The sequence below is a fragment of the Ceratotherium simum genome, chromosome 28 (assembly GCF_057802395.1).
Source record: "Ceratotherium simum simum isolate JZ-2026a chromosome 28, ASM5780239v1, whole genome shotgun sequence".
NCBI classification, from domain to species: Eukaryota; Metazoa; Chordata; class Mammalia; order Perissodactyla; family Rhinocerotidae; genus Ceratotherium; species Ceratotherium simum.
In genome coordinates, this window is record NC_141927.1 from 13,629,104 (window position 1) to 13,648,962 (window position 19,859).

Genomic DNA, 19,859 nt, shown 5'->3' on the forward strand with positions numbered 1-19,859 from the left:
TTTTTTGTATACTAACATCACTTCTTTTTAAAGAGATATGCCCCCTAAGTTTTCTAGACGTTCTGAAAGTACAGTAGCCAGAAAAGCAAAGAATGTCACAGGATTGCAATTGTTCATTTGCTGTGCTGGTTAGCTTAAATTTCTTCTTGATAGCATATATTTATTTCAAAATTCAAATGGAGCTTTTATCCACGATGGCTTATATATGCTGAATTATTTTCCTTTAGCTATAGATGCAAAGCAAAATGAAGTCGTGATTTTTTCCAATATTTGTATTCAATGCTAAGTTTGCATGATATGAAGTATTAATGGGCTAAAGTGACTGAGTTATTTTCATTTGATTTTGAAAACCTGCAAAAATCCGTGGGCCTTCATACTTTAATGTGTGTAGATTGTTTCTGTTGACTGTGTTTATTTCTTTAATTAATACAATATATATTCTGCCATCATTGCATTATTTTTATTGCTTCTATGTACAGCTTTTGAACCAACATCCCTTGTCCATCTTCTCTTGGATATTGGCATCCAAGGAATCTGAGCGTGGGACTTTCTTCCTGACCTTGACCTGGGCATAGACCCAAGACTCTATTCTCCCATTAGGGTATTGTGTCACGATTTTAATGTATGCTTTCTACTGAATAATTTTAGTGTTATGAAGACACAAAACAATTGAACCATATGTGTCTCATGTCAGCCGCGTAATGAAAGGACTGAAGTCAGTCACAGAACAATAAACAACTAAGTGCTTTATATTCTTCTCCTTGGAGGTTTTACATATTAATTCTGCCCAATTTATTCTAAGAGGGCTTTTTACCCCCTTAGAATTACTCTTTTACCCTCTCCTACTTGCTGTTAACACAGATAGGATAGACAAAGAGGATAAAATTCCCCAATGGCTGCCAAACAGTGCTGGTAGTAAATGGTCATAGACCAAGTAAAGATAAAAGATAAATCTTGAAGATAATCTTGAAGATGAACTATATCCTGAGCATAGAACCTGCATGTTACTGATAAATTGGCCAGCAGGGCTTCTGGACAATTTGTTTTCCTGTTTTCCATTTGTATGTTATACTGGACCAATTTCTAATTAGTAAAATTAAAAAAATTTTTTTTTCAACTGGATCTGAAAACACTGTTACTGGTTAATGATAACCTAGTCAAACAAATGTTCTGCTTCATGGACATTTTCCAGGGGATTGGACCATATTCCAGATGGAAGGCTTCATTTCCCAGTCCCTGAAGTGCTTCAAGTCCTTTGGTATTGTTCCTACTTTAACTGTCTCCAAAGCCATTGGTTGGTAGAAATAGAGGTTGGTTCTCTCTTGGGTTCCGCATATTCCCTCACCTAACACAGCAGCAACTACTTGAATTTCTCCAAATGCACATAGATTTCAGGCAATCGTGCATTCTAATGTAAAGATGTTAAAAATTCATCAAAAGTAAATTTTTTGTACTGTAAATAATTGAAGACTATCTAGTCTTTTCTCTAAATCACTTTCTCCTCCCTTCTCTCCACTTCTCCATCCTTGACCTCTCCTGGACATCTCATGACCCTTATGTCCATTCTCATCAATGAGAAAAACTATTGGGAATAGTTTTATGAAAAATAGCTTTTAATCTTAGCTTTAGAGCACTGTATGATTTCAGCAAGCAAAGATGGGGAGACCATCCTTCAAAAAGCACATCTGCAGAGTGAGATTTGACTCCAGCTTACCCCACGGGCATGGGAGTGAGGGAAGGAAAGAAACATGTGGGGGAGAGTCAATTCTTCCTTGATCCACGTTACCTACTACTTCCCCAGTCGTCCACTGACAGGCCTCCCTCAGCTTCTAGTATTGGATTTCCTTGCAATTCCCTTTCAGTTATCAATGCTACCATCTTCTTCCTCCGCTAGCAACTAGTTTCACCTTCCCAGATGCTTTGTGTGATTTCTTCTTATTCTCTTCTTCCACCATTATCTTTGATGACTTCAACTGTCAGGTAGATGGCATTTTGGATTCTTTGAACACATAATTCTTCATTATCATTCAGAGAGGTAATTTAATGTTACGGTTAAGAGGCTGATCTCTGAAGCTGAACCACCTGGGCAGGTTTCTTGTCTTTTCTGAATCTCCAGTCCTCATCTTTTAATTGGGATAATAATAGTGCCAACCGTAGAAGACTATTGTGAGGCTTAAATGAATTAATACATGAAAAATGCTTACAACAATAACCTGACATGTCTTATTAGCTATCATTATTAGTGTCATGGATGTCTCTTACAGACTTTAACTATACAACTCTCTAGTTCAGTACTCAACTTCTATATCTGGCCACCCCTCGTCAGCACAGTGTTTCAGCCAAAGATCTGAAGTTCAGTGTATCCCCCTCATTCCCAGCCTCCTTACAAGACTCAGCTGCCCAGCACCTCAGTCATGCCCTCTGTCGGGTACTATTCCTTTCACCAAGCTGCCCGCACATGTACCACCTGCTCTCTCCACTCTCGCCCTCAGCCCTCACACGTCTGCTGGATAAACAGGAAGAACCTTGTATATGATGAATGCTGCTTGCTCTCTGTGCTGTTTGCCAACTCCTTTAATTCTTAGGTTCTCCCAAGGAATTTAGCTATTATTTTTTTCTTTTTTTAAAGTGAGATAATAATCTTTCTAGTAGCTAACAACGAGAGTGCCAGATACTGTTCCAAGTATTTGATAATTAACTTGTCTCCTACTCACATCAGTTCCATTAGGTAGGATTTCTATTTCACTGAAGTAGAAAGTGAGGCTCAGATGGATGAGGCAGCATCAACCTCACGTTCTAGTAGTTGGTCAAGTCGGGTTCCAGGCTCAGCTGGTGAGGGTCCATAACCTATGCTCTAGGCACTACAATATCGCCTCTTAGCAAGATTCTTCACCTGGAACATTATAGGTGTTCAATCTTGGGTCATTTTCTCTTAAAAGTTAAACTAGTCTTTCAAATATTACCAAAATAATACATAAACTGTTTAAAATGCAAATAGCACAGAAGATATAAAATGAAAACTAGCATCCTCTTCTCTTTTTCTCCTAATCCCATTCCCTAAGAGAAATGTATTCTGGTGCATTCTTCCAAAATATTCTAAACATATTTGAGCATCAATACAAATATTATGTTTGCACTTATATATATAATGTAAATGTATATATTACTTAATGGGTGGAATCAGTATATGTATTATATAATCATCGTGTATGTATATGTGTGTATATACACACACACACACACACACACTCCTTTGCACAGAGACATGGAAACCTAGTACATTTGACAATTGGAGATAATTTTTTAAACATCCTCCTTTATTTTTGGTAATGATCATAAAATATACACTCCTCTGCACAGAGACATGGAAACCTAGCATGTTTGACAATTGGAGATAATTTTTAAACATTTTCCTTTATTTTTGGTAATGATCATGAAATAAAAAAGTAATAATAATGTTCAAGAAAAGAATACAAGATGTGAAAATTTTTATTAAACTTTATATATATATACCTATATGTTTATAAGTATATATATATACATATAGGTATATATATATATAGATATATATATGAGTCATGCCAGTATATATATCATGCCAGTAAAAAAATCTAAAAACAAGTAAAATAAATATTATGGTACATAAAAGGAAAAATAATGAATTAATACTTTCTAACTGCATATATGTTCTTTTAAAAAAAAAAGACTTATACCTACAGATTGATCTACTGCAGCAGTAAATAGTTCTATTTCAAGCATTAACTTCTGCAAACTTATCAATGATTTTGACTATCAGGTTTAATTGAAAGTATAGCCAGACTTGTCAAACTATCTTTGCTTATTGTTGACTGAAGTATGCTTTTTATTAATTTTAATTTTTGATAGTTTCCTTTACATAAGACAGTATAAACACAAATAATGGAAAGTCTTAAACATAAGGAAAAGTCTAGCAGAGGTTCATAAAATACCATTTCACAAAAAATTCTAGAAATTGCAATCTTTTCCATGTCTTTTTTTCTTTGGGTTAGATTTTAACAGCTTTCAAATATATATGCAGTCAAAATATTTCCACTAAAACCTCATCACCAGAAAATTCGTTATAAATTTCTACAACATTTTGTAAAACCCTCCAAAGTTCATAATGGTTTAGAATTGTTCAAGCTCTCATTGAAACCAGTTTGTGTTTCCATTTCCTATATTTAAGCAGTAGATTCAAAATAAACAATGATAGTACAGTGATCGAAAAGACTAAAAAAACAGAAGTTGAGTTCTTACTCTCAAAATGAACATGTGTTGCTAAGTCAGGGACCAACTCTATAAAGGGAAGTTCCCTCCATTAACTTCCATATAGAATAGAAGGTTTTTTAAGTGGTAAGTAATAAAAATGTATTAATTTGGAGCTTACATATATATAATTAAAACTTACCAGTAACAGCAGCAATTGTTTCAAAGTTAGACCAACAAAAATTTTTTCAGGGAGAAGCATATTATCACTGACATTCTTAAGAAAAGCTAGTGCATTGTGATAATAAAAAGCATACCAGATTAAGTCAGTTTCACAATTGTTTTTAAATACTGTACACAAAATGCATCCCCTTATTGCCTGCACATGTATTGGACCTGCTTCCCTCTCTCTGTCCTTGGAACATTCACTGTTCCTGTATTAGTCTCACTTTATGAAACAATATAGAGAATTTTCCATATCAGCACACAAAGGTCTAGCTCACTCTTTTTCATGACTGCATAATATCCCATTGTATAGATGTAGCCACACTGTCATATTTTGATAAATGCTAAAATTTTTATTATTACAAAGAGTACTGTAATGCACATTCTTACACATGCACCTCTGCACAGGATTATATCCATAGGATAAATTCTTGGAAGTTTGTTTCTTTCTAAATTCCATATTCTTCTCCATAAATCTCGTTACTCAAAATACCCCTCATTGTATATTCCCATGCCCTCATCAGGACATCACTGCTGCTGTCTCCACCCATTAATTCCTACTTTCAGCCTTTTAGTTTGGTCCTTTCCTTCAGTCTTCTCACTTTATTCCTTCATATCACCACCAGATAATTCTTACAAATTAGTCCTTTCATCACGTCACTACTCTGTTCGAGAATCTGCCATTACTGCCACGGGCTTATGACAATGGCTCAGATCCAGAAGGAGGCTGAGGATCTGTCACTGGAGCACTGAGGTGTGAGATGGGCAGTTAAAGAGCAACCACTCATCCCCTGGCCACACTCATCACTTACTTCTTCTACCACAACAACTTTACTTTTGTTGGTCTTATATACAGAGTTTCCATTTAATATTTCATATGAAGGAATATTTCTACTGAGGGGTATAAAGGCAGGAATTTTTATCTATATGATAACTTTGTTTTGGGCCCAGTATATCCCAACTGTCTAGAACAGTGCCTGGCATATAGTGGATGCTCAAATATTTGTTGAATAGGATGAATATATGAATATTAACACACACACACACACACACAGATGTACACACACATGTTAAAACATTGAGTCCACACTTCTCTGTCTGGCTTTCTTATCCCTTCGTAGTTGTCTTTACCTTCTCTAGGTTTACTAGGCTTACTTTCCACTAATTCTTCTACTCTGGAATCAGATCAATCCTCTGCATGCTCCATATTTATTCCTGTATTAGTTTGCTAGGGTTGCCACAGCAAGGTATCACAAATTGAGGGCTTAAACAACAGAAATGTATAGTTTCACGGTTCCAGAGGTCAAAAGTTCAAGGTGTCGGCAGGGCCAGGCTCCCTCTGAAGATAACTGAAGATGTTCCAGGCCTCTCTCTTGACTTCTGGTAGTTCTTTGGCTTGTGGCAGCATAACTTGAATCTTCACATGGCAGTACATCTGTGTCCAAATTTCCCCTTTTCATAAGGACACCAGTCATACCGGATTAGGGGTCCACCCTACACCAGTAGGACCTCATCTTAACTAATTATATCTGCAACAACCATATTTGCAAATAAGGTTACATTCTGAGGTCCTGGGGGTTAAAACTTCAACATGTGGATTTTGGGGAGCACATAATTCAACCCATAACAATTCCTACTCTCTGCTTTTACTCTCGCTGTTCCTTCTCCCTGGAATGCCCTGTTTTGTCCCCTACCTATCTGACTTTCACTCAAGGACTTCAACTCTAGTTACATCAGAAAGTTAAACTTGAATTATACTTTAATAGCTTGATATCTTTTCCTTTTGTCTCTTCTCCTTGATAGCAAGGTCCTTGAGAAAATAATCATAGATTAGATAGATAGAAAGACAGATAGATAGATAGATAGATAGACAGATAAATAGCTAGCTAGCTATAGATGGGAAGAAGGGAGGAAGGAAGGAAGGAAGGAAGGGAGGAAGAAGGAAGGAAGGAAGGAGGAAGGAAGGAAGGGAGGAAGAAGAAAGGAAGGAAGGAGGAAGGAAGGAAGGGAAGGAAGAAAGGGAAGAAGGAAGGAAGGGAACATTCTCCATGGCCTAGTGAAGTGCTCTCGTCAAAATACCACCAATAATAACTAAGTAAGAGTACCTGAGGCTTCCTCACAATTTACAGCATTGTCAGGAATGAAGAGAATACCTGAGAAAAATTTTGTCAGTAAAGCTCTAGCCCTATGTAGGAAGCAAAGGCGTAAATCCCTCAAGTTGCCAAGAATATTTGATAGTAATAACAGCTAAGATTTATTGAAGACCCACCAAATGCTGGACACAGCTCTAAAATTCTTTACATGCTAATGCATTTAATCTTCACCACAACCTTGAGAGGTAATCCATCTTTATTTGATGAAGGGATTTCCAGAGAGGTTAAGTAATTTGTCGAGGTCCTACACTACTTAATGTTTGGCCCCAGATACCATGTACTCCAAATCACTATTCTAAACGCCCTGTCCCTAAGTGATATACCATTTAAGGGGTAATTTTTGTCTACAGCCTTATCAGTAAATAGGTTGTCTTATTCATTTTTCCCACTTTTCTCCCATCCCCTTCATCCCTCCTCCATACTGTTTCAAAGTCTCCACAATCAGATGTGAGAATCACTTAAGCTAGGCCAGGCAACCCCCGCCATATCAGCACATGAGGAACCTCTCTAAAAGGACCAATTGCTTCTACTCTCTTTCTGACTTGCAAACCTGGAGAGATGTCTGTCCAGTGCCTAGCACACCTTGATATCTATTCAGTGGAACAGTCTAACCTTGACTTTGGAGTCCACAGACAAAGCCCACTCTGTTTAAGAATGTTATGACTGTTGAAATTCTTGTTTGATTGGACTTCTAGAGAGAACTCGAGTGTGCTTCCGCCTGCTGAAATATCTCACCACAGCAGCAACAAGTTGAAACCCTGATTAGAGAGAATGTAAAAGCTGGCTTTATTAGAAAGCAATTAATAAGAATGACTTTATGATTAGTCTGCTAAAAGGCAGTTTATAATTTCTAATTTTGCATATGAAATTTGCTTTTCATAGATTATCCAAAAGTCTATTGTAGCCAAGAAAAATGTAGAAAATAAACAGCTTATACTCCTACTCCTAGAAATTGATCCTCACACTCAGGGTAAATGGATTGCAAATATTGATTAATACTTTGGAATGAATACCATTTCATAATTTTTAATTAACCACCAGGTAATATTTAATGGAAACTACATCATGTAATATATATGAATTTGAAAAATGGGAAGGTAAAAGGTTTCTGTCCCTTAGTCCCATTGTGGTAAAAAGTAATTGCCAGGAGTGACCAGTTTGTTATTGTGTTTTCTTCTCTGGTAGTTCTAGATTATTAATGTCCCAAAGCACGAACTGACACTGCTATATTAATTCTCTTGGCCTTGAAATGATCTATAACACAATTTAAGACCCATGCATTTTGTCGCCATTTAAAATTGATTGTTTTTAACCCAGTGAAAGCAAAAAAATAAATAAATAAATAGACAAAGAATCTTATGGAATTAGAGAAGAAATTTACCTATACACGTTTTCTTTTGAAAAATACAAAATATTAGTTTTGCCATAGAGACCCGGCACTAAAGTAAGAGGAAAGAGATTTGTACTTGGTTGTGGAGCATTAAACACTGTAGGTACCACATCAGGGTGTTGCATTAGTGGAGAAATTTCTACACTGTTTGTGTAGCAGTGGAAACAGTAAAGGTGCCGTCTTCACATAGAGAACTATCAGAAGGACTGTGTGTGTTGCAGGAAGAGCCTAGAATTTAAATGAACCATTTATGCCTCTGTTGCCCTAGGGCAAGTATAAGGTACATTAATAATGCAGTGTTTATTTGAAATATTTTATTATAACACACATTTATTACTAAAAAATCTAAACAGCAGAAAAAAGCCAGTATCGCCCAGGTTCAGCATTCGGGACAAGTTATTTTCAAAATAGGATTCTTGGCAAATTATATCATTTCTTTCAATACTTCACCTGTGACACTATAAATAATACATATTTATTTAAGTAGTGGCATTATACACTGCTACTTGCATTGTACATAATTTATAGAAAATGATCTACCAACATGGGTAGGTAATGTTCTCCATGAAAGTAAATGTTTAGAATTAGAAAGTGATGAAGAGCTCTGAGAGTTGCCTAATATTAGGTGGAGTAAATTAGACTCCTTAAGAAGTTACTTCATATTTTCCAAAAATTATAATCAACTTGCCTTCTATTATAAATATGAGGGCAATTATTACTCAAGTTTGTCGTGAATAAATTGATCCGTATATTAAATACATATAAAGTAAAATGAGAATGCCATTATATTTACTCCTTCAGAGAGTGCCATACCCAGGCTATATTTGCTAGCACAGAATAGTGGAGAAACTATGGCTGGGTTCAAGATCAGCCAGATCTCCCTGCAGTAAATGGGCAGAGTGTGATCTTGGAAGAGAACAGACCTCAGTAACTGCTGGCTTAATTCCTCGTTAGTTGTATGATTAGAGCAAGTTTATCACCTCTCTGACTTTCCATTTCCTCATCTGAACAATCACACCTGCCTCACAGAATTAGTAGAGGAATAAAATAAGGGAAACGATGCAAAATACTTTAGTGCCTGGTGCTTAACAAACTTTATTTTCTTCTATGGCCCTTTATACCCGAGAAGAGTACTTACTGGGCAGCTGTCTACTTTTCCCAGCAAGTTGGTTGTTTGTAGGAAGAAAACTTTACTTTTTTCATCTTTGCATTTCCTGCAATAAGCAAAGAGCCTTGGACCTGGCAGTTGTGATCCAGACGTTAGTATGATTCCCCCTGATGGACTCTGGTGTCTCGGACAGGAACAGTCATGGTCTGGCCCAGGGAAGCAGTTCTGGTATGTCTCTGGCACATGTGAATGATTGTACCCCAAGATGGAAAAGAACTTTTCCCTCTTTTGTTTTTCTTTTAGGTTTTTCTTTTTTTTTTTGGTGAGGAAGATTGGCCCTGAGCTAACATCTGTGCCAGTCTTCCTCTATTTTGTATCTAGGATGCTGCCACAGCATGGCCTAATGAGTGGTGCATCGGTCCACACCTGGGATTCAAACCTGCGAACCCCAGGCCACTGAAGCAGAGCACACGATCTTAACTGCTACACCACTGGGCCGGCCCCTGTTTTTCTCAATAAAAACATATCCTTTGAAATTTTTGAGTTTTTAACTTCAATTGCAGAATTCCAAAATAGATTCTTTAATAGTACCTTGGAATGTTTATCCCCCGCTAGAGAGTCAGTAACCATGTTTGCATACGCAGAATACACTGCAAATGTTACGTGCACTTCTACTATTATAACAAAGCTGTGCGGGTCTGTCCAGAGGACATTATAATGTGATAAAAGGACCACATGAGATGCCAGACCCCCTCTCCTGAGTGTGTCTTTTAACCTCTCTGAGTCTTACTTTCTTTCCCTGTGAAGTAGAGAACAATACAAAATCCACTGGATTTTTAAGTGAAATTGAATGCCTTAGGCCCTCTAAAAATGCAAGATGTGCTCTATTTGTATTTCTGTATATGGTACTAACACTAGTTTCTGAGACAAAAAGAAGAAAGTTAACATTTATTGAGGACCTTCTGCCAGCCAAGTGCTGTTCTAAGGATTTTTCTAATATTATCTCATTTAAATCTGCAAGCACTTCTGTGAATGAATGATATTAACTTCCTTTATTATCCAAGGAAACTGTGTTTAGTGAAATTAACCAAGATCCTATGGTGAATAAGCAACTAGACAGGATTCAAGTGCAACTTTCTTCCTCCTGTCATACTGTATAAGAGCTACTCAAATTAAAGGGGAGAATATTCCAGCAGTTAGCATGACGTGTTATCATAATGATTATTGCTAATTATATTTTATTTCTACAACAGTTTACAAAAGTGCTCTCACTTACATTATAGGTCCCAGCAATAATTTCCTCTTTTATGTGCCAGGAACTGGGCTGGGTACTTTGCATATAGTGTGATCAATCTTCGGAATAAATTACATGGCAGGTGTGATCTTCATTTTATAAAAGTAGATACTGAGACTCAAAGAGTTGAGGACTTTGCCCTTGCCATGGGGCCTATGAATGGTGGGCTGGCCCTCCCACTCAGGTCTGAGGCCCATTCTTGCCGGAGCTGCCTCCATCATCTACATTAGCTGTGCCAGCTTATTTTTAGCAACATAATAAAAGAAAGAGGCGGATGATATGGTCTCCATATCACAGATAAAGACATCAAAACTCAAAGAAATATCCTGAAAGTAAAAAAGCTAGAGCTAGAACTCAAGGCAGTCTTAGTTGGCACATAGTGAGCACCAAAACATACTTTACAGAAATCTGGCATATACTACAGGCTCATGAAATTCCCTTCCTTAAGCTACATTCCTCTTATCTCATTGTTAAAGACCAAATCGGTTTTCCATAATCCCACAAATGTGTTTCCGTAGGGAATATGGATTTTTCCATGTGCTATGGACGTTTCTATAGTTTCTTAGCCATTGACTTTTTTCTCTTTAGCTGCATCTGAACTAAATGGCTCCTTCAGTATATATGTCATATGAGGCCTGACTTTGATTTAAAAACCTATGTATCTGCTCCACATCATATGTCAGCAGGGAAACACAAATTAAAACAACAATGTTATACCACTATACACCTATTAGAATTGCTGAAATCCAGAACACTGATAACACCAAATGCTGGTGAGGATGCAGAGCAGCAGGAGCTCACATCCATTGCTGGTGGGAATGCAAAATGGTCCAGCCACCTTAGAAGACAGTTCTTACAAAACTAAACATGCTTTTACTGTACACGCCAGCAATCAACTCTGCAGTGTTTTCCCAAAGGAACTGAAAACTTATGTCCACACAAAAACCCACACACAGATGTTTACAGCAGCCTTATTCATAATTGCCAAAACTTGCAAGCAACCTAGCTGTCCTTCGGTAAGTGAGTGGATAAATAAACTGTGGTACATCCAGACAATGGAATATTATTTAGTGCTAAAAAGAAATGAGCTGTCAAGCCATGAAAAGACATGGAGGAAAGTTAAATACATATTACTAAGTCAAAGAAGCCAATCTGAAAAGGCTACATGCTGTGTGATTCCAAGTATATGACATTCTGGAAAAGGCCAAACTATGGAGAGAGTAAAAAGATCAGTGGTTGCCAGAGACTAATGGGGAGGAAAGGATGAATAGGCAAAGCACAGAGGATTTTTAGGACAGTGAAACTAGTCTGTATGATACTACAGTGGTGGATATATGCCATTGTACATGTGTCCAAACCCATAGAATGTACAACACAAAGAGTGAAGCATAATGTAAGCTACAGACTTTGAGTGATAATGATGTGTCGGTGTAGGTTTGTTGATTGTAACAGATGTACCACTCTGGTGGGGGATGTTGATAATGGAGGAGGCTATGCATGTGTAGGGCAGGAGGTATATGGGAAATCTCTGCATCTTCTACTCAAACTGCTCTAGAAAATAAAGTCTATCAAAAAAACCCATATATCTAAGACGGGAGCAATATGTCGCATAAAAGCAAGCAGTTGAATAAATATTAAAGGTTGTTGACAAGAATTATGATGGAAATCTAATACAATTTCATCAATGTAGTAATTATGTATTGAACATCCACAGTGTAAATAACATAGTACTCAGAGGTGGGGGAAGAGAGTGGTTACAAAGAAGTCAGTGCCTACAAAGAACTAGCAATGATCTCATTTTAAAATAAGGACTTCCAGAACATACTGTTTCCAAGAAGCAGTTTAGTACTAACAATTCCTTTTAAATGGAATAATCAAGAATAATAATAATAAAATAGATGTATTGTTACTTCACATTATTGCTTCTTAACACGTGTAGCTGTTGTAAATTAAGTTCATTCTCAATTCAAAATCTCCTGGATGACTCTCCTTTCCATAGAGAAATTTTAACCAAAGGGATGGTGGCCACCTTGGAAAAGACAGAAGTGTATGTTTGTGTCTGTGTGTGTGTGTGTGTTAGAATTATAGCAAAGGGGCCACACATTACATGTGATTGTGCTTGCAGCCCTGTAGCCCTGTAAACCAACGACCACAGCTGGCGTACTATGTAATTTCTACCCAGCACGAAATAGAGATTTCACAATTATATTAATAATCTTATCAATGTGTTTAGCTCAGGTTTTCAAAACTAGAGTTTACTGGGATGTTAGTAAATGGTCTGTGAAAAAGACTGTTCCATGTTTAATTAAGTTTGGGAAATGCTGAGTTACACAAAGTCAAACAGGTTCATTTTGTGCAGAACTTCTCAGAAGCCTTATTAAGCCGCAGTGCATCGTGCAATTCCAAGAAAGTAGTTCAGCAGGCAGCATTTCATAAAATTATTTGAATATGTAACCTTTTTTCCCCACAAGCCTTTTCTTAAGTGTTCCCCCGAACATAGTCTTGGAAATGCTGATTTGGGAAAACAGACAGTTGAAGCCACTGATTCTTGACCAGAATTACACTGAGTAGACAGTACGGCACTCAGCAGGTCAATATGCGTACTCTATTAGTGTTTTGGACCACGTTTAGAAGAGCACTCTGCATTTCCAAAATGTCTTGCTTTTGTTAAAGTATTATTACCAGAAATTAGATTGAAATTTACAATAGGGACACTTTACACATAATGCATAGTCATCAAATTTTCCCAAATCACTATTGCATATTTTTTCACTCAAAAGTTGAATTAGGAACCAGTTCTGTATCTTTAACGCTGCCCCATAAATCGCTCCAACACCTAGTTCAGTGTGGTAGAGACAGAGGGTACCCAAATAAAAGCTATTTGATGATAATGGCTTACGGTCCTTGAAGACTTCTCTTGTGGACTAACAGCTAAAAACCAAGTCTGGGTCTGTCCATCCTAATACATTCGCCTGAATCTAGGTTTATTTGAATTGAAGTTTTTTCCCAGAAATATTATCAAATCAGAGAGCAGATAGAATGCCCTTTTGAAAACATAAGATATAAGACTTGTGCTTTATGTGGAAGATGCAGCTTTTTTTAAGTAATCATTCATATTTTATGATGTGAACTGTTTCCTTGCAGTTTGGAAAATGAGTTATATTGGAAGAATTGTGGCTTCTAGGTAGTAATAAATATGAATGTTTTATACGGTCTTTTCTATTGTTTCGGAACTTAATGTACTTAAAAAAGGTTTTCACTAACACGATTTACAAACTTTAATTTCGGTAGCCCTATCTGTCACAATTTGGAAAATAAACATTAATTAGATATAAGGCAAGATGGAATTAAAATATGTATAGAATTTGAAGTATGGCAATATATCTTTTTAACAGATGGGCATTAAGTGCTCACTATGCCGGGTACCATCATGGGCACTGCAGAAAGAAATGTTGCTGACACCTGCTCCGTGTCTTAAAATGGCCATCAGGATAATATTGCTCTTATGCGCGGCCACAAAGTAGCAAGCCTGATTTTCCTTTGAGGCATGAGAATTGTTATCCTTGCTTCACAGTTGGCAGCACGAGGGGTCAAAATTTTTCTCTGAAAATAAGTTTTTTGCATGCAAAATGGTGGTAGAATTGCTGAAGAAATATAGTTGGACTTCTCTAATTCAGTGACTTCAGGTTCCATATGCGCTGCTCCAGTTTAAGTTGGGTTAAATTGGTGGGTTTGATAATAAAGGTCCCTTAGGAAATAAGGAAATGTGTTATGCAGAAAAATATCTTAGAAGAGCATACATAAATAACAGAAATGTTGCATCATAAATCAAGTTTCTTCCTCATCCACTGACCCATTTTCAATATATTTTCTAATAAAATCGTTACTAATGAGGTCTTTTAAAGTGTTTCGTGAGGCCTGGGGGGGCCATTATCTATTTCTATAGTTTGACAGGCACCATATTTCCAGGGTAGTTTTTTTTTTTTTTTTTGAGGAAGATTCACCCTGAGCTAACATCTGTAGCCAATCTTCCTCTATTTTGTATGTGGGTTGCTGCCACAGCACGGCTGATGTGTGGTGTGGTTCCACACCCAGAACCTGAACCTGGGCTGCCAAAGTGGAGCACGCCGAACTTAATCACTAGGCCACCGGGCCAGCCCCTCCAGGGTAGTTCTGAGCTTCAAAGTGTGCTGTAAATTGAATTTACACTTTCAAATGAAAGCATATTGCAATGAATGCACACTGGCCTAAATATGGGTCTATATAAAGATAAATTCACAAACAATATGTAACATGGGAGATAAACAGTAATGAAGTGGGAAAAATGACTAAAACTTGGGAAACCTGGGCTCTATTTCAGACTCTATGGATGACTATAACCTTGGAAAATTGCCTGGACTCTTTCCTAATCTTGTTTTCCTCATCTATAAAATAAGGTTTGGATTAGAAAGGATCATCTCATTCATTACGAAAATTTAATGAATCTAAATATAAACCAGAAATGCCCATCAGCAAAGATCACAAATATGTTAAATTTAAAACATATTTTTTAAATTTGGTTACATGTATAAACTATGTCATATTAGTTACAAATAATGAAGCCAAACGCTTCTCAACACACTCTCTCTGATGTAGGCTCAAAGTTGTCCACCAAAATAGTTCTCCCTAAAGTGACCAATGCCTTTCAGACCATTAAATCTGAGAGGTATGTTTTAATATTCGTTACATATGACCAATCTTATTGACCACTCTTTTGTTTACCTTGGCTTCAGTAACACAACCTACTCTCCCGATTTTATCTTTTTTTAACCTCTACCTGCTCCTTCTCAGTCTCTCTCACAGGCTTGTTGATATGTACTTGGCCCTTAAATATTGGGAGTAGATCAAAATTGGTCTTAGCATTCTTTCCTTCTTACCTTATATTCCCTTCCTAAGTGAACCCATCTATGTCCATTGCTTTCTTTACCATGTAATGACCATGATTCACAAACTTCATCTCCAGTTCTGACCTCCAACTTTCGGACTCACTTATGCAACTACCCACTTGCCATCTCTATTTGGATATCGCCATACACACCTAAAACTTACCATGTGTCAACCAAACTCTTGACAGCTGGTCTTCTCCCACCCTAATCCTCTTTCCGAGTTAACTTCCAAAGAATGACATAGTCATCATCCAGCTGTTCAAAAGAGAGACATTTCTTTGAAATGTTTCCTTCCTCACTTCACATTATCTAGTTTGTTAACAAGTCCTCTCATCTTTAAATGTATCTCTATGTCACCAATGCCTCTTCCAAAATCTAAGATACACCTTTCCCTTAGCTAAATGACAACATAGCCTCCTAATTGTTCTATTTTCTTCTATTCATGCCTTCCTCAAATTATCAATTTCCATACTGCAGTTGAAGTGCTTCGTGAAAAATTCAAATAGGGTAATGTTTCTCCCCTGTATAAAACCATTGAATGCCTTTTCATTTTTCTTGGAATAAAGAAGACCCTTAAATGACCAACTAAGCTTTTCATAATCTGGCCCCTGCTTAGCCCTGGAGTCTCATTTCACACTGCTAACTTCCTCTTTTTTTGAGTCCCAGACTCATTAGTCTTATTTCAGTTCCTTAAATAAGTTGTACTTCTTCCCACATAGGAATTTTTCACATACTGTTCCTTCTGCTTCCTCCCTTCTCCCAATTCCCTTTCTCTGAGAAATATTCCCCGATCTCCTAGGACAACTTCCCCTTCCATATGGCCTCATAGCACCATATTTCTTTGAGAGAACTTATCTCAGTCATATAGTTTTATTAGTTTGGGCATTATTTTTTGCATTCATTCAACGAACATTTACTGAGCACCTACTGTATGCTAGGCACACTGTAAGATGATAGGAAACATTGGTGAACAATAGAGACAAATTCTATGCCCTTACAGTTCTATGCCCTTATGATCCAACAGGAAAGAGAGAAAACAGACAAATTCGCCACAGAAACGTATGTGAAGTTTGAATTGTAATAACTGTTTTGAAGAAAACACAGTTCAGTGAAAGGGAAGAAGGGATTTGTGGGAAGTCCTGCTGTAAGGAATCAGGACAGACCTTCCTGAGAAAGCAGCTTTAATGCTGAGACCTAAAAATATGAGGGACCAGGGGTGAGGTGGAGGAGAGGGCAGTGTATTAAAGGGGAAACGCATTTCTGGCAGAGGTAAGAGTATTGAGAAGGTCGCGAGGTGGGAAAGAGTTTGGTGTACATAAAGACCCTAAAGGAGGCCTTTTTGTTTGTTCCTTCCTCTTGTCCGTGAGCTTCAAGAAGTAGGGAGCGTGCTGCTTTGCTCTCTGCTGAAACTCTAGTGTCAAAGTCATTGACTAGCATATAGTTACTGAAAGAAAATAGATACACAGATATAACTCACTTTGCAAAATGACTCGGTCCTAAAACAAAATGCATAATTCAGGTTGCAAATAATGGTATCATTTAATAATTATTTAATAATTCGTTGAGAAAAATGTTACCAAAAGTCTTTGTTAAATTGTTATACATATCCCGGTACTAAAGGATATAGCTGCTTAATTTTCCTTATAATACCTATGTCTGTATCTATCCATATCATCCCCCTTATGCTATTTGAATGGAAAACTTCCCAGGAAGAGAATGGGGTTTAGCACTGTCTACCAATAAAAGCTATAAATAATAGCAATACAATAATAATACAAATAATCTCTTTTGTAACCCAGTACTTCTCAGTAGTAAATTATAGACCTTCCTCTTAACATAATCAGTTTAAAAAAAAATTTATGTTTAGTTTTACATAAAGATCCTTAAAACAAACAAGTTTCAAAAATCAGGTGAGTACAAACAAGCAAAACATATGTTTTAGAGCATTTGAAATATTTTTATGATTTGATTCACTGTTCTAGAAGGAAATTCAATTAAATTGATAGTTTTTCCAGCTATTTTTATCTAGGCTAAATCATTCTGAAAACAACTCCCCTTCCTCCTGAAGAAATATATATATGATACTGATTTAATTCACTTTAAAGCTGGTATAACTTCATAAAGTATGACAAATTAAAACATTTGATCAAGAACATTATTGGGACTGAATTATATTAAACAGCATATTTGTTACAGTAATATAAATAATACAAAAGACTAAGACTCTATGCTGAAAATGAAGTAGGAGATTGTCTAGATAATTTAAACATTCACTTCTGCATTATTTATGCAGTTGGTTCAAAGTAGAGTTCAGGCGCAATGAGACTTGATACACAAACCATTGAATCTCCCAGCTGGTTTGACTCAGAAGACAGAGTTTTACCTGGCAAATTGCTCATGTATATCATGATCATGTCTAATCAATTTCCTTTCCAAAATTGTATTTCATTGTTGTAAATACCTATCTCTATAAAAAGCAACAGGTGTAGCTCTCAGTTACACCTACTTATGGCTTACTGCCGCACTATCATAGATTTAAACATTCTATTTTATATCTGTGAAATTAAACCTGTTTCCTCCTAGAACCTTATTTCTGAGCTAATATCCTCCAGAAATATATCTGAACTCTAAGATCTGTAAACTAACTGCTTTACCACACACATACTCTCTCTCTCTAAAGTATGTAGGCTATAAATAATAAATACTTTTAATACAATACTTTGTATGGTATTTTCTACTTGTTTTTATAAAAATTGTCCTAAAGAATATCCAATATTTAATTCATCTTTCTGAAAAATATGATTCTTTAATCACTTTTAATTTGTCAGAAACTGTTTATAAACTGAAATTTAATTGGCTTTGTAAATATGCTGGAACTAACTAGTCAAATTATAGGTCAATAGATAGAGGAAGATCTTCATTAAGGATGTGCTTGCCAAAGCACATGGTAGACCTATGCTGGTCACAGCTCTTGGCTAGCAGAGGTCCATAACATTTGTTGGTTTGCCCATGACAATTTTTTTCCAAAATAAAGTACATGGTGTGGACCCAAGTATCCAAAGGCTTGTAGTGACATTTTTTTTGAAAGAGCATTAAAGATCATTCAGATGGCACCTACAATTCATGCTTGTGAATTTGACCAGAAGTCATTCATTGACAACTCATCAGGAAATTTTGGTGAGAATATTGTCTTATAAAGAGCAATTATAGGGGCCAGCCCGGTGGCGCAAGCGGTTAAGTGCATGCGCTCCACTGTGGTGGCCCGGGGTTGGCCGGATCGGATCCTGGGTGCGCACCTACGCACCGCTTGGCAAGCCATGCTGTGGCGGCATCCCATATAAAGTAGAGGAAGATGGGCACGGATGTTAGCCCAGGGCAAGTCTTCCTCAGCCAAAAAAAAGAGGAGGATCAGCAGATGTTAGCTCAGGGCCGATCTTCCTCACAAAGAAAAAAAAAAAGAGCAATTATAAAGCTTTTAAAAAGATGATAATTAAAAAAGAAATGTAGAACCAAGTATTACTGCCACCTACAACCCTATAAAATTGTTGTGTGTTGTGTGTGTGTGTTTAATCTGTCAGACTGTTCCTCTGTCTTTAAGATCTTTACTATGATGTGTTCTACTTTGCAGTTCAAATAACCAGTCAGGGAGTCATAAAAATAGAATAACTCTAGATTGTACAGACATCATGAGTTATCCTAGTTTTTTTTCACTACAAAGTGTTGTTCTGAGGAAGCAAGGTGCTCTATAAAGTGCTAGAAAGATAGGAGGTATTGCTATTACTCAAGTCAATCTAAATTGTCATGTTTTATAGTTGCATCCTTAATCCCAACATTATAAATTTCCCCTTGACTTTATGTTTTCCCAAAAGGCATTTCCACCTCAATTATCCAAATAATTATGTCAGTTGTCAATGAAGAGAAATTCTGAGTCATGTGCAGACGGTCTATGGAAATTAGGTCATCTTAAGAGCTAAAATGTGAGCTACTAGATACACTAGATATTATCTTTCTGTCCTTTTTATGTGTTTTCATGGGAAATTGTATATGTGGAGGTATACTAAATATTATAAGTATGTTTATACATTCTTTTAGCTTATAGAAGAACTAGCAGAGACAGTGCCCAAAATAAGCATATTCTCATCAAACAGAAACAGTTGATGTGCAAAATTTCCAAGCCAGACAGAACAGAAGTGAGAAGAGAGGAAAGGACAAATGCATTTGAAAAATACTTTGCAAGTCAAATCTCACAGTTTGCCAAGATTGAGAAGTGGCCTAATTGGAAATAAATAAAGGGATTATTGCATTTCAGCTTGAAAAGAAATAGAAATGGCTAACATTTAACTGGACCTTAATATTTTCTTGTCTCTGAAAGAAACCACCTAAGTGGTCATATGCAAGTGTTAAGAACACCAGAGACATTTTCCCCCCGTGTTCTCAAGGCATTTATCACTAAAATTGGTCAATTCTGAAAAGCCTTAGGGTTCCAGTTGGTCATTATTATATGAGTACTGTTTTTACTATCCACAACTAGAAGGTATTT